The sequence below is a fragment of the Drosophila willistoni genome, unplaced genomic scaffold (assembly GCF_018902025.1).
Source record: "Drosophila willistoni isolate 14030-0811.24 unplaced genomic scaffold, UCI_dwil_1.1 Seg501, whole genome shotgun sequence".
Taxonomy (NCBI): Eukaryota; Metazoa; Arthropoda; class Insecta; order Diptera; family Drosophilidae; genus Drosophila; species Drosophila willistoni.
This window is the reverse complement of record NW_025814432.1, coordinates 40,885-54,954: the sequence shown is the minus strand read 5'-3', so window position 1 is coordinate 54,954 and position 14,070 is coordinate 40,885. Positions and strand designations below refer to the sequence as shown.

The following is a 14,070-nucleotide window of genomic DNA, read 5'->3' as shown; positions in this document are numbered from 1 at the left end:
TACAAAAACGTGGCGTTTAATGTCGGGAACAAAACTGGTTTTAAAACTGGTTTTCCCCCACACTGGAGAAAAAAGTAGGGAGACCCATATTTTGGGTCTGAGTAACACTAGTTTTTTAGCTTGGCCGTTGGCGCATCATTTTCGAGCAAGGCTTGGCTTTAAAGGCTAAAAGTTTTAGAGCAGTTAGCTTTTAGTTGAGTTAGCTTTATAGGCTAGAAGTTTTAGAGCAATTAGCTTTTAGTGGGGAAAAACATAATAAGCCAATATTGGCTAGAGTCGTAAGGCATCATTTGAGAGCAAGGCAAGAAGTTAGCTTTATAAGGCTGAGATTCAGAGTCTTTGGCTTTGGTTTAGGCAGAATTGGCCGGCATATCGATAATGCTCTGAAATGTTGATGACCTATCGATAAGTCATCGATATGGGTCTGATTGCGGAGTTTCCGCATGTGAGCTGGAAAGAGAGAGCGACATTTATTTGTAAACAATAGGAAAATATAGGTAAGTAAAAAAAATATAAAATTGACAATAGTAATAATTAACATAGATCATTTTAAAAATTAATTTCAGATGCCTTGCAGGAACATGGCGAGTTCATCAACGGTGGAGTAATCTGGCGACGACAGAGTAAAGCTGTTGGGTCGAGAACAGCTGGCGACCTTTGGCAGATTTTGTTGCTGCAAGGTTTTGCGAAACGATCCGTTTTGCATTTTTGTTGGTGTTGCTGGCCGACCGGGTTGCAGGTAAGTGTTTGTTGATTAATTTAATTTTTGTTTGTTTTCAGGTACTGGTGATTTGGCTTTGGCCAGTTTTGTTGGCCGCATGTTGGTATTTGGTGAGTACCGCTGACTTTTACCTTTGTCGATAATTATAGTTGTTTTAATTTTAGTTGTTTCTCCGTTTTCAGGTACGTCTAGTGTATAAATAGGGGTTGCTGCTATAGGCGAGTAATTTACGGGTGAGTATTTTGTTGATTTGGTATATTTTTGTAACAATTTTTGTTTTCTTTCAGGTGCAGGCGCATTAGTTGGAACCAATGGGGCGGCTGCCAGACGAGATTTAGAACCAGAAAGTGTAGGAGGGGCTGCAATAGGTGCTACTAAAGACTGCAGCTGGCTTTCAGATAAGTTTATGGTTTTTTTAGAGCGATTCTTTGTTGATATTTTTTGGCTTTCAGGTGTAGCCGCTGCTTGAGGACCAGGAGGACCAGATGCTGCTGCTGCTGATGACTAAAATTTGAAGTTAAGTTTGTGTGAATTTTAGGTGATTTTTCTAACGATTTGTGTTTTTTTCCAGATGATTGCCAAGATGCTGCACGAGGCGGTGCTGCTGCTGGCTGACATGGATTAACAGGTGAGTTTTTGTGATTTTTCGCAGATTTAGATGATGATTTCATTTTATTTTCAGATGGACGAGCTGCAGACGGACTAGCTTGACGAGATGCTGGACGACGTAGATGAGACGATGCATACGACGCTGTACAAGGAGCTGCTGTTTGCTGTAGTGTATTTTCAGGTGAGCATTTGTAGATTTTAGTTGATTTTATTTTAAGATTTGTTTTATTTTCAGGTACTGGTGCATTAGACGAGCGGAAATCTGGACAGATCGACTGGCGAGGTGGTGCAGACGGTTGCTGGTGGACTTCAGGTAAGTTTTTGTTAGCGTTAGATTGCATATTCATTGTCTCATGCCCAAATTTTCTTTCCTTTTCATGATTCATTTGCCTTTCTTGCCGCTCTGGGCGCTGGTCAACGACAAATTTTGCCAGTTCAGCCTTATAAAAGGCACAGCTCCTATAGGTGGCTCTATGGCCATCTCCGCAGATGCCACACTTTGGAGATTGGGCATCAGGAGAAGGGCATTTGTCGGATTTGTGCTGGCCAGCAAAGACGGAGCAGAGCGGGGGAAGGCAGCAGTACCTGGCTGTATGGCCAAGGAGGAGGCAGTTTTTGCATTGGGGAATCTCCCTTCGGCCCCTTTGCCTCTCGACGCGTACCTCCTGGCTGCCTAGGACCTTAATTTTAAGTATTTCATCATGTTTATTGTCATTATGTTTGTTAATTTCAATTAAAAAGACATTCATTGGCCTCTTAGTTCTGTAGTTTGTTAGTCTTTGGATGTATTTTGTCTCAAATCCTAGCTTTTTCAGGTCACGACGGATAGCTTCGCATTCAGTGGAGTGGCGTAGATTCAAGATGGCAAATCTAGCACCTCGTTCCCATCTGGGCTGGTGAGTAAAAAAGGCAAATTTGTTTGCCTCTAGGGTAGCTTTTATTTTGCCATAGGTGTCCATTGTTTTGGCCGTGATTTAAGTCAGGCCGTTACTCAGCCGGGCCAGGTGATAAAGGGAGAGAATTTCCAATTTCTTTTTTTTTTACTTGTATGGCCGCAGTTGCAAAGCCAAGTGGTTGGCTCCCGAAGGAGTCAACCATCTTTTATTGTTTTTCGCCCCCTATCAGGAAGCTTATACAATTACAATAAAAACGAGCTTAGAAATAATTTACAATGGCTTATTAATAGTGTGAATGATTAATATATAAGACATAATGTTTGTTGGGTGTTACTGGTAGGCCAAAAAAAAAATTGTGGGAAATTTACATGGGCAATTTTTTATATGCAAGTAAATAAATGCTTACTGGGTTATACCAAGCGCCATAAAAACAAATAGAGGATCAAGAACAAGTTGCAAGCTGCAATAATTATAAAGAATATAGTATTTACAAATATTGTTCATTAATAGTGATTAGTATAATTGTTTCTTGCAGGTTATCAGTTCGAATCATATCGATTCATGGCGTCATTGCAGTTGGCAATATCATTGAGGCAGCGCTCTTATTGGCAGGAAAATTCCCTCTTATAGGCAAGAAGTGAGTAACATGTGTTGTTTTTTTTTTGCCATAGGCAAACATTTCGGCATTAATCGGCTTATTTCTGTCTCTCTTCTCGGATTGGACTATGTGAGACCCCAGAACAATGTATGCGTGCCCTTCAGCCCCAGTATTGGAGGTTTTGGGCCGTCAGGAGAGCTTGTTTGCCTGTGGAGTGGCAGCACAGTAGGCTAGCAATTGGTGCGCGGCACTGGAGAAGCATCAGTTCCTTCTACAGGCTCGTTTGGAGGAAAATAACTAGGAGCGGGAGGGCCAAATCCCTTCGACCGCAATGTAGTGCTCGAGCAGGCATTGCTTGGATGATAGGTCCATATTGACTGCCTGCTGGCCAGGCCTGGTACAGGCTGGCTGAAAGCGGGAGGGCCAAGTCCCTTTAACCGCTATATGGAGATTTTGTCAAGGTCAATTAGCAGTTTTTTGCACCTTCATGGGTGGTAATCTCTCATTATTTTTCGTTTCAGCTTCTATGCTATTTTCAATCTCAATCAGGAGCTCGTTTTCAACTCTCTCAAGATTTTTTGAGAGTTGTTGGTCATCATTAAGGGTGACTATTTCCCCAGGCTTGAGTGGAGGCAGGACAAGTCGCTGAATTTGGATTGGCTGGCCCTTCAATCGCTCTTCTATGTACGCGCGATTTCGTGTGCCTCTTTTAAAATCTCGAAACAGGCCGTTGATCACGTGTCCTTCCATGCGCACAACAGGTTTGTTTAGTTTCAATTTTTCCTCCTTTTGTTTTTTGAGTTCGTTTCTCTCAATAATTTTTTGGTATCTTAGGTGGCAATCGAATCTGATGAGAGAAGGGGCGCCATCAAAATGGGCCGTCGCCTCCCGCATTGCATGCCGATCTAGATGAGTAGTTGGAGATTGCTGCTGCTGTGTGTCAACGGAAGATGAAGCCCGTAGCTGGGAGGCCTGTGCTGCTGGCTGGTGCTGCTGGACGACCATTTGATGCTGCTGCGTATCCATTTGCGGTGAGTATTGAATATTTGCTGTCATTGGTGGAGCTGGAATGTCAGATTGCTGCTGCTGAGTGTCAGCAAAAGATGCAGCCCCTATCTGAGAGACTTGTGCTGCGGGCTAATGCTGCTGACCAACGAGTTGATGCTGCTGCAATGCCTTTATTCGCCGAGAATATTGAATATTTGCTGACATTGGTGGAGCTGGAATTGCAAATTGCTGCTGCTGAGTGACACCAGAAAATGAGGCCCGTGGCTGAGAGACCTGTGCTGCGGGCTGATGCTGCTTGCCAGCCAGTTGATGCTGATTCAGCTCCGCCAATAGCTAAAGATGTTGTATATTAGCTGCATTTTGAGGAACTGGAATAGTTTTTTGCCGTAATTGCCGTAATTTGCTGTGAACATTGTATACTTGCTGCAGTTTGAGGAACTGGAGTCTGAGATTGCTCCTGCTGACTGTCAGCAGTGGTTGACGCCTGTTGCTGAGAGGCCTGTGCTGTGGGCTGTTGCTGCTGGCCATCTGATTGATGCTGCTGCTGGGTCGCCAATATCTGTAGATATTGTATTTTTTGACATAGGAGGAGCTAGATTTGTGGATTGCTGCTGCTGTGTGTCGATAGGAGTTGACACCTGAAACTGACAGGCCTGTGCTGGAGACTGACGCTGCTGTCCAACCACTTGGTGCTGCTGCTGCATCGCCATTTGCTGTAGATGATGTATACTTGCTGCGAATATAGGCATTTGTGCTGAATATATCTGAGTCCGTAATTTTTTTCAGCAGTTCGTTGTGCGTTCCACAGATTTTTTTGAATAGAGTTTCCGAAATAAGGCTGCCCCATACAGGAAGAGCATACGTTACAATGGGAACAATAATTTGCTTAAATATTGTGACTTTACATCTTGTGCTGCCATTTTAGGCGATGATAGATAGCTTTAGCTTGAATACATAGTTGGGTTATGTGATTTTTTAGAATTAGTTTACTGTCTATGGTGACTCCTAGATATTTATATTGATTAGCGTTTTTTATAGGTTTTTCATCGATTTTTATTAGGTAAGATCTTAGAGCAGGGGAGATGTTTCGTTTTGTATATAAGACATGAACAGTCTTATCATTATTTATCGTAAAGCACCATTTAGTTGACCATTTGGTGAATTCATTTAAGTATTTTTGCGTTTTCCGGATGGCCATGTAGGCATTTTTATCAGTAGATACGATTATAGTATCATCTGCGAACGTAGACAGTAGGATGTCAGGGTTCTTCTTGGTTTCACCTGATACCATGAGGAAGTCGTGTTCAAAGATATAATCAGGAATTGGCATGTCAGACGATTAAATATTGAAGAGAAGGGGGCCCAGAACACTGCCCTGGGGTATTCCTGCAGTGATTTTGCCAATTCTGGAATTTATGTCATCTGTGCCCCTGACTGTGAACGATCTATCCTGCAGATAGCTTTCAAGAATCTTGAACAAGCAGTAAGGCCAAACTCCTGGCCAGTTTATTCAATAATCCTAAGTGCCACACTTTATCAAATGCTTCAGTATAGCAGAGCTGTATTCTTTTTGATCGAGTGATTTTTGTAGGAACTGTGTGACCCTTGCGAGTTTGTATTCGGTGCTGTGGTTTTTACGAAAGCCAAATTGATGGTTTGGAATTGCTTTGCGAAAAGTTGAATACAAATTATATTGTTCACACCAAAGATTAAAAAGGGGCAACGTTACAAGGTCAAGGACAATATCCAAACTATTTACACGAAATACGTTTTGGATGGCAAAGCAACGATTGCTTTCAAGAAGCCCTCACAGAATCTGTTGATTAAATGTGATCCCATTCAGCTGAAGGGATTCCTGCAGACGCTTAAACTGGGTATGGAAGGCAAGGATGTCATCAATTTGAGACTAAATACAGTCACTGCCATGGCACAAAAATCAAAGTTACAGACGAAAATGGCTATAAATCGTCATAGTGACTATCCCAGGCCAAGGCCTTTCCTCGATACCTACAATCCCTAACAATAAACAATAAGCAATTGGCTATCATATATGCTCCTTACGGAATCTAACTCACCTGGATGTATTCAGCAATAAGTTGCGTAAGGTAAGGAAATAAATAAAAAGACAACTTTTAGCATCTTCAAAACTAAATTTAAATTTCCAGTTACCTGTTGAACTGGGGAGATAACACTTGAGCAAGCTCGTCCTCCATGACAATAATCTGGGTGAAATGGACGATTGGTCATTTCTAAATGGCAGCAAATTACGAGACTCCCTGCGCGAATTGGATTTATCGGCCAACGATTTGACATGTTTGCCTTTGCCTGTGGTCAAGTGCCACAAATTGGTTAATTTGAATCTCAATTACAATAATTTGACTCATCTACAATTTGCCATACGTCGCCTGAGAAGATTACGCTCGCTTTACGTGTCGGAAAACAAATTAAAATCCCTGCCAGCTGCCTTAGATGATTTACGTATTGAAATCTTGGATGTTTGGCGTAATTCATTCAAGGGTCTCAATGTCTTGGAGGCTCATCGCCTGGCCTTTGCTTCCGATGCGGACGGAGCTTCAACTCATTCGCCTGAACCTCTCTGGCTTCAAGCTGCCCAAGCTGTGGCCCAATATGAACTGACAATCGATTCCCTGCCAGCCATACTCATTCAACTAATTGCCGAGGCACCAAAATGTTCCTGTGGCAAATTGTGCTATGCCTTAGACAATAAGCACATTATCGAACGTGTTGGTCAACCGAAATTTGTAAATATTAAAAATCTTACCTATAGTCGAGAGCACATGACCTATTCTGATGTTGTCATATGTGGCAACAATTGTAGTAAAGGCAACCAATGTAAGAACCTATTCTCATCTCTAATTAACTGATTTTAGCCTATTATGCCAATGAAATGAATGAAGTAAGTAAATGAAAGAAAAAGCTGATAGTACTGTGATCTTGTTAATCTGTTTATAATATCTTTTAGATCAAAAATGCTTCTAATCTTAGTCTCCTGTTTAGATTAACTTGGGATTTTGCCCAGATGACTACCTATTGGATAAATGGAACTCAAGAACTTGAAATCAATTGCAATTGAAGAACATCACTCATCTTTATTTGGATCAACACGCAATTAATCTCAACTGAAAGGGCTTAAGGACTACGGGGCAACCTTCATCTTAAATAAATAGAAACGAAGATTTATTGTCATTATTCTTGAAGGAGGTATACAACTGCAAACTTTTCTCTTTCATTTTGATTGTGATAAGAATGTTTTTAATTTATATTTCAGGATTCCAAAAGATATGATTTCCAAGGACATTGTTTTTCCTGAATAGTCGAAGTGCGTCAGCCATTATTTGATTATGTTAATGCGATTAACTACTCTTGCTTTTAGTCAAGCAACTTTTATTCTTATGTCAAACAAAATTTTAATTTTCCCTCCATTCAATCTAAGAAATCGATTTATTATCGATGGGCGGAGACGTTGATGTGGCAACCTTCCTATTTTTAAAACAGCTGATTGTATTTTTCCGCGTTAATTGGTTTGATTTTATATTTTTTTATTTTTTAAGTTTATACCACAAGTTTAAAATGAAAATCCTCTGTGAGGTGCAAATGGTGAATCGTGTGACCCAAGCGAATCGTACGCCGCGGGCATTTAAATCCACTTTGGCCATAGGCTACAAACAGAGCGCCCTGGATTCAAATGGTATGAAAAAACAAACAAAACAAAAATAATAATAATAATAATTATTTTACATTGCAACAGGGAATACAAAAAAGGAACTGGAAATGATATTATTCACGCCACAAATCAAGACTGGGCAGCGTTACAAGGTCAAGGATAATATCCAGGCGGTTCACACGAAATTCGTGGCGGACGGCAAAGCAACAATTGGATTCAAGCGGCCGGCAGAAAATCTTTTGATTAAATGTGATCCCATTCAGTTAAAGGGATTCCTGCAGACTCTCAAACTGGGTATGGAGGGCAAGGAACCCATCAATTTGAGACTAATTATAGTAACTGCCACGGCCATTACACAAAAAGCAAAGTCACAGACTAAAATGACCTTTAATCGTCGCTGCGATTATCCCATCAAGGGTTTTCCACGATCTCTGCAGTCTCTGACAATCAATAGTAGTCAATTGGTTAAGCTAAGTTTTGAGATATGCTCGTTGCGTAATCTAACCCATCTGGATGTGGCCAACAAGCAGCTAACGAAGGTGAATAATAGTTGGTAGCTTTTCGCGCCCTTTTATCTTTCCTGTTTGGCTGTACAAATGTTTAAAACTTTTTTCAGATACCCGTGGAGTTGGGACGTCTGCCCCTGACGAAACTCGTACTTCTTGGGAATTGTCTGGGAGAACTGAACGATTGGTCATTTCTAAATGGCATCAAATTGAGTGAATCTCTTTGTGAATTGGATTTATCTGGTGGTTAAATGGCAAAAGCTGGTTCATTTGAATCTAAATCACAATAATCTAACCTTTTTACCCTTTGCCATGCGACGACTGAAGAAATTGCACTCGCTTTATGTATCGGACAATAAATTGGAATCTCTGCCAGCTGCCCTAGAAGACCTACACATTAATACCCTAGATGTTTGTGGCAATGCATTTAAAGGACCCAATCATCTGGATGTTCAACGTCTCGAGGGCACCACTGAGGCAAACACAAGGACCCAATGCTCCCCTCAGCCGCTCTGGCTGCAAGCAGCTCGTTCAGTCGACCAATTTAATCTGCCTATATACTCACTACCTGCCATACTGATCAAACTGATAGCCGAGACACCAAAATGTGTTTGTGGCAAATTTTGTTTTCTCATGGACTCGCTGAATATCTATAAACGTATACGCTCTGCCAAATTTGAAAGAATCAAGAATTATAGCTACAGTCCAGATCAGTTTATATATGTTGATATTGTCAAATGTGGCTACTGTAAGAATGTTAAATCATGCGCATGATCTTCCCTGATGTTAGTTGGAATATTTTATTTATTATTTTAGTATTACAATTCTTAATAAAGTCTGATCTAAATGAGAATTAATGTTAAAGTTTCTTCAGAGAGATCATTTAATGTTATTAAAATTGCCTAAATTGACTAGTCTTAGATTACTATCGGAATAATCTGCCAAAAGGTCCCAATTGTACACAAATCTAGTACACTTAATTGATTTTTTGATATATAACAAATCCAACCCATGTATATTGGAAGTTGATTAGTTATTTGCCAATTAATCTATCTCAAATACTCTTGTCCATTGTTTCATCTCTACTAAATTAGAACTCTCTCCATTAAACATAATGTTTAAAGGTTGATTCTTTGGGAAAACCTGAAAGGGAGGGTGCCTGAAAGGTTTTGATACAACGAATAATTACGAAAATTTTCAATTTAAGTGAATTTCAAAAATTTAAATGAACAAATGCTTTAAAATTTGTTAAACATCTTACATCTTGAGGGAGAACGAGAGAAAGGGAACTAAGGCAATTCTTTTGCCCTACACACACACATACACATATGACCATATAAAGACATTCACACACACGTCTACATCCCTTCCTGACTACACCTTCCTCCCCCGCCTTCTGTCCCTACGCAATCGTTTTTAACCTTATCATTCTGTATTTCTTGCCTATATATGGCTTACTTTTGTTTTCCTTTTGGGTTGCTTCTATGTTTTTTCATACTAAGGAGAGCACAGCTCGTTGTTATACCATACACCCATAGGGTGAAATGGTATATTAAAGTCGCCAAAATGTATGTAACAGGCAGAAGGAAGCATCTCCGACCCCACAAAGTATATATATTCTTGATCAGGATCAACAACCGAGTCGATCTAGCCATGTCCGTCTGTCCGTCCGTCTGTCCGTCCGTCCGTCTGTCCGTCTGTCCGTATGAACACCTAGATCTCGGAGACTGTAAGAGCTAGAGCCACCAAATTTGGTATGTAGACTCGTGTAGTATGTAGAGTGATCAAGTTTATTTCAAATTTTTGCCACGCCCCTTCCCGCCCCCGCAATTTAAAAAAAGCGTTTATCTCAAAAACTATTCCAGCTAGAGACACCATATTTGGTATGTATATTCGCTTAGTAAATTCACACATTTTGTATGCATAAAAATTTTGCCACGCCCTTTTCCGCCCCCGTAATTTGAAAAACTTGAATATCTCCCGTATTTTTTTACCTTATGCAATCAAATTTGGCACACTTAAATTTAATACTAATATCTAGCAAAATACTTAGGAATTGGCATGTCAGACGATTAAATATTGAAGAGAAGGGGGCCCAGAACACTGCCCTGGGGTATTCCTGCAGTGATTTTGCCAATTCTGGAATTTATGTCATCTGTGCCCCTGACTGTGAACGATCTATCCTGCAGATAGCTTTCAAGAATCTTGAACAAGCAGTAAGGCCAAACTCCTGGCCAGTTTATTCAATAATCCTAAGTGCCACACTTTATCAAATGCTTCAGTATAGCAGAGCTGTATTCTTTTTGATCGAGTGATTTTTGTAGGAACTGTGTGACCCTTGCGAGTTTGTATTCGGTGCTGTGGTTTTTACGAAAGCCAAATTGATGGTTTGGAATTGCTTTGCGAAAAGTTGAATACAAATTATATTGTTCACACCAAAGATTAAAAAGGGGCAACGTTACAAGGTCAAGGACAATATCCAAACTATTTACACGAAATACGTTTTGGATGGCAAAGCAACGATTGCTTTCAAGAAGCCCTCACAGAATCTGTTGATTAAATGTGATCCCATTCAGCTGAAGGGATTCCTGCAGACGCTTAAACTGGGTATGGAAGGCAAGGATGTCATCAATTTGAGACTAAATACAGTCACTGCCATGGCACAAAAATCAAAGTTACAGACGAAAATGGCTATAAATCGTCATAGTGACTATCCCAGGCCAAGGCCTTTCCTCGATACCTACAATCCCTAACAATAAACAATAAGCAATTGGCTATCATATATGCTCCTTACGGAATCTAACTCACCTGGATGTATTCAGCAATAAGTTGCGTAAGGTAAGGAAATAAATAAAAAGACAACTTTTAGCATCTTCAAAACTAAATTTAAATTTCCAGTTACCTGTTGAACTGGGGAGATAACACTTGAGCAAGCTCGTCCTCCATGACAATAATCTGGGTGAAATGGACGATTGGTCATTTCTAAATGGCAGCAAATTACGAGACTCCCTGCGCGAATTGGATTTATCGGCCAACGATTTGACATGTTTGCCTTTGCCTGTGGTCAAGTGCCACAAATTGGTTAATTTGAATCTCAATTACAATAATTTGACTCATCTACAATTTGCCATACGTCGCCTGAGAAGATTGCGCTCGCTTTACGTGTCGGAAAACAAATTAAAATCCCTGCCAGCTGCCTTAGATGATTTACGTATTGAAATCTTGGATGTTTGGCGTAATTCATTCAAGGGTCTCAATGTCTTGGAGGCTCATCGCCTGGCCTTTGCTTCCGATGCGGACGGAGCTTCAACTCATTCGCCTGAACCTCTCTGGCTTCAAGCCGCCCAAGCTGTGGCCCAATATGAACTGCCAATCGATTCCCTGCCAGCCATACTCATTCAACTAATTGCCGAGGCACCAAAATGTTCCTGTGGCAAATTGTGCTATGCCTTAGACAATAAGCACATTATCGAACGTGTTGGTCAACCGAAATTTGTAAATATTAAAAATCTTACCTATAGTCGAGAGCACATGACCTATTCTGATGTTGTCATATGTGGCAACAATTGTAGTAAAGGCAACCAATGTAAGAACCTATTCTCATCTCTAATTAACTGATTTTAGCCTATTATGCCAATGAAATGAATGAAGTAAGTAAATGAAAGAAAAAGCTGATAGTACTGTGATCTTGTTAATCTGTTTATAATATCTTTTAGATCAAAAATGCTTCTAATCTTAGTCTCCTGTTTAGATTAACTTGGGATTTTGCCCAGATGACTACCTATTGGATAAATGGAACTCAAGAACTTGAAATCAATTGCAATTGAAGAACATCACTCATCTTTATTTGGATCAACACGCAATTAATCTCAACTGAAAGGGCTTAAGGACTACGGGGCAACCTTCATCTTAAATAAATAGAAACGAAGATTTATTGTCATTATTCTTGAAGGAGGTATACAACTGCAAACTTTTCTCTTTCATTTTGATTGTGATAAGAATGTTTTTAATTTATATTTCAGGATTCCAAAAGATATGATTTCCAAGGACATTGTTTTTCCTGAATAGTCGAAGTGCGTCAGCCATTATTTGATTATGTTAATGCGATTAACTACTCTTGCTTTTAGTCAAGCAACTTTTATTCTTATGTCAAACAAAATTTTAATTTTCCCTCCATTCAATCTAAGAAATCGATTTATTATCGATGGGCGGAGACGTTGATGTGGCAACCTTCCTATTTTTAAAACAGCTGATTGTATTTTTCCGCGTTAATTGGTTTGATTTTATATTTTTCTATTTTTTAAGTTTATACCACAAGTTTAAAATGAAAATCCTCTGTGAGGTGCAAATGGTGAATCGTGTGACCCAAGCGAATCGTACGCCGCGGGCATTTAAATCCACTTTGGCCATAGGCTACAAACAGAGCGCCCTGGATTCAAATGGTATGAAAAAACAAACAAAACAAAAATAATAATAATAATAATTATTTTACATTGCAACAGGGAATACAAAAAAGGAACTGGAAATGATATTATTCACGCCACAAATCAAGACTGGGCAGCGTTACAAGGTCAAGGATAATATCCAGGCGGTTCACACGAAATTCGTGGCGGACGGCAAAGCAACAATTGGATTCAAGCGGCCGGCAGAAAATCTTTTGATTAAATGTGATCCCATTCAGTTAAAGGGATTCCTGCAGACTCTCAAACTGGGTATGGAGGGCAAGGAACCCATCAATTTGAGACTGATTATAGTAACTGCCACGGCCATTACACAAAAAGCAAAGTCACAGACTAAAATGACCTTTAATCGTCGCTGCGATTATCCCATCAAGGGTTTTCCACGATCTCTGCAGTCTCTGACAATCAATAGTAGTCAATTGGTTAAGCTAAGTTTTGAGATATGCTCGTTGCGTAATCTAACCCATCTGGATGTGGCCAACAAGCAGCTAACGAAGGTGAATAATAGTTGGTAGCTTTTCGCGCCCTTTTATCTTTCCTGTTTGGCTGTACAAATGTTTAAAACTTTTTTCAGATACCCGTGGAGTTGGGACGTCTGCCCCTGACGAAACTCGTACTTCTTGGGAATTGTCTGGGAGAACTGAACGATTGGTCATTTCTAAATGGCATCAAATTGAGTGAATCTCTTTGTGAATTGGATTTATCTGGTGGTTAAATGGCAAAAGCTGGTTCATTTGAATCTAAATCACAATAATCTAACCTTTTTACCCTTTGCCATGCGACGACTGAAGAAATTGCACTCGCTTTATGTATCGGACAATAAATTGGAATCTCTGCCAGCTGCCCTAGAAGACCTACACATTAATACCCTAGATGTTTGTGGCAATGCATTTAAAGGACCCAATCATCTGGATGTTCAACGTCTCGAGGGCACCACTGAGGCAAACACAAGGACCCAATGCTCCCCTCAGCCGCTCTGGCTGCAAGCAGCTCGTTCAGTCGACCAATTTAATCTGCCTATATACTCACTACCTGCCATACTGATCAAACTGATAGCCGAGACACCAAAATGTGTTTGTGGCAAATTTTGTTTTCTCATGGACTCGCTGAATATCTATAAACGTATACGCTCTGCCAAATTTGAAAGAATCAAGAATTATAGCTACAGTCCAGATCAGTTTATATATGTTGATATTGTCAAATGTGGCTACTGTAAGAATGTTAAATCATGCGCATGATCTTCCCTGATGTTAGTTGGAATATTTTATTTATTATTTTAGTATTACAATTCTTAATAAAGTCTGATCTAAATGAGAATTAATGTTAAAGTTTCTTCAGAGAGATCATTTAATGTTATTAAAATTGCCTAAATTGACTAGTCTTAGATTACTATCGGAATAATCTGCCAAAAGGTCCCAATTGTACACAAATCTAGTACACTTAATTGATTTTTTGATATATAACAAATCCAACCCATGTATATTGGAAGTTGATTAGTTATTTGCCAATTAATCTATCTCAAATACTCTTGTCCATTGTTTCATCTCTACTAAATTAGAACTCTCTCCATTAAACATAATGTTTAAA

At 39.8% G+C, this 14,070-nt stretch overlaps 1 long non-coding RNA gene and 2 pseudogenes across 1 annotated transcript; all 3 read left to right on the top strand.

Annotated features, from left to right (window-relative positions):
- Positions 1 to 1,318: 1,318 nt before the first annotated feature.
- LOC124461491 lies at positions 1,319 to 1,596 on the top strand. The gene is made up of 3 exons (XR_006955096.1): positions 1,319 to 1,349; positions 1,404 to 1,511; positions 1,566 to 1,596. It is a non-coding gene; the product is annotated as an uncharacterized LOC124461491 (long non-coding RNA).
- Positions 1,597 to 6,850: 5,254 nt separating this feature from the next.
- On the top strand, positions 6,851 to 8,876 carry LOC124461490 (annotated as a pseudogene).
- Positions 8,877 to 11,764: 2,888 nt separating this feature from the next.
- Positions 11,765 to 13,800, top strand: LOC111519726 (annotated as a pseudogene).
- Positions 13,801 to 14,070: the final 270 nt, after the last annotated feature.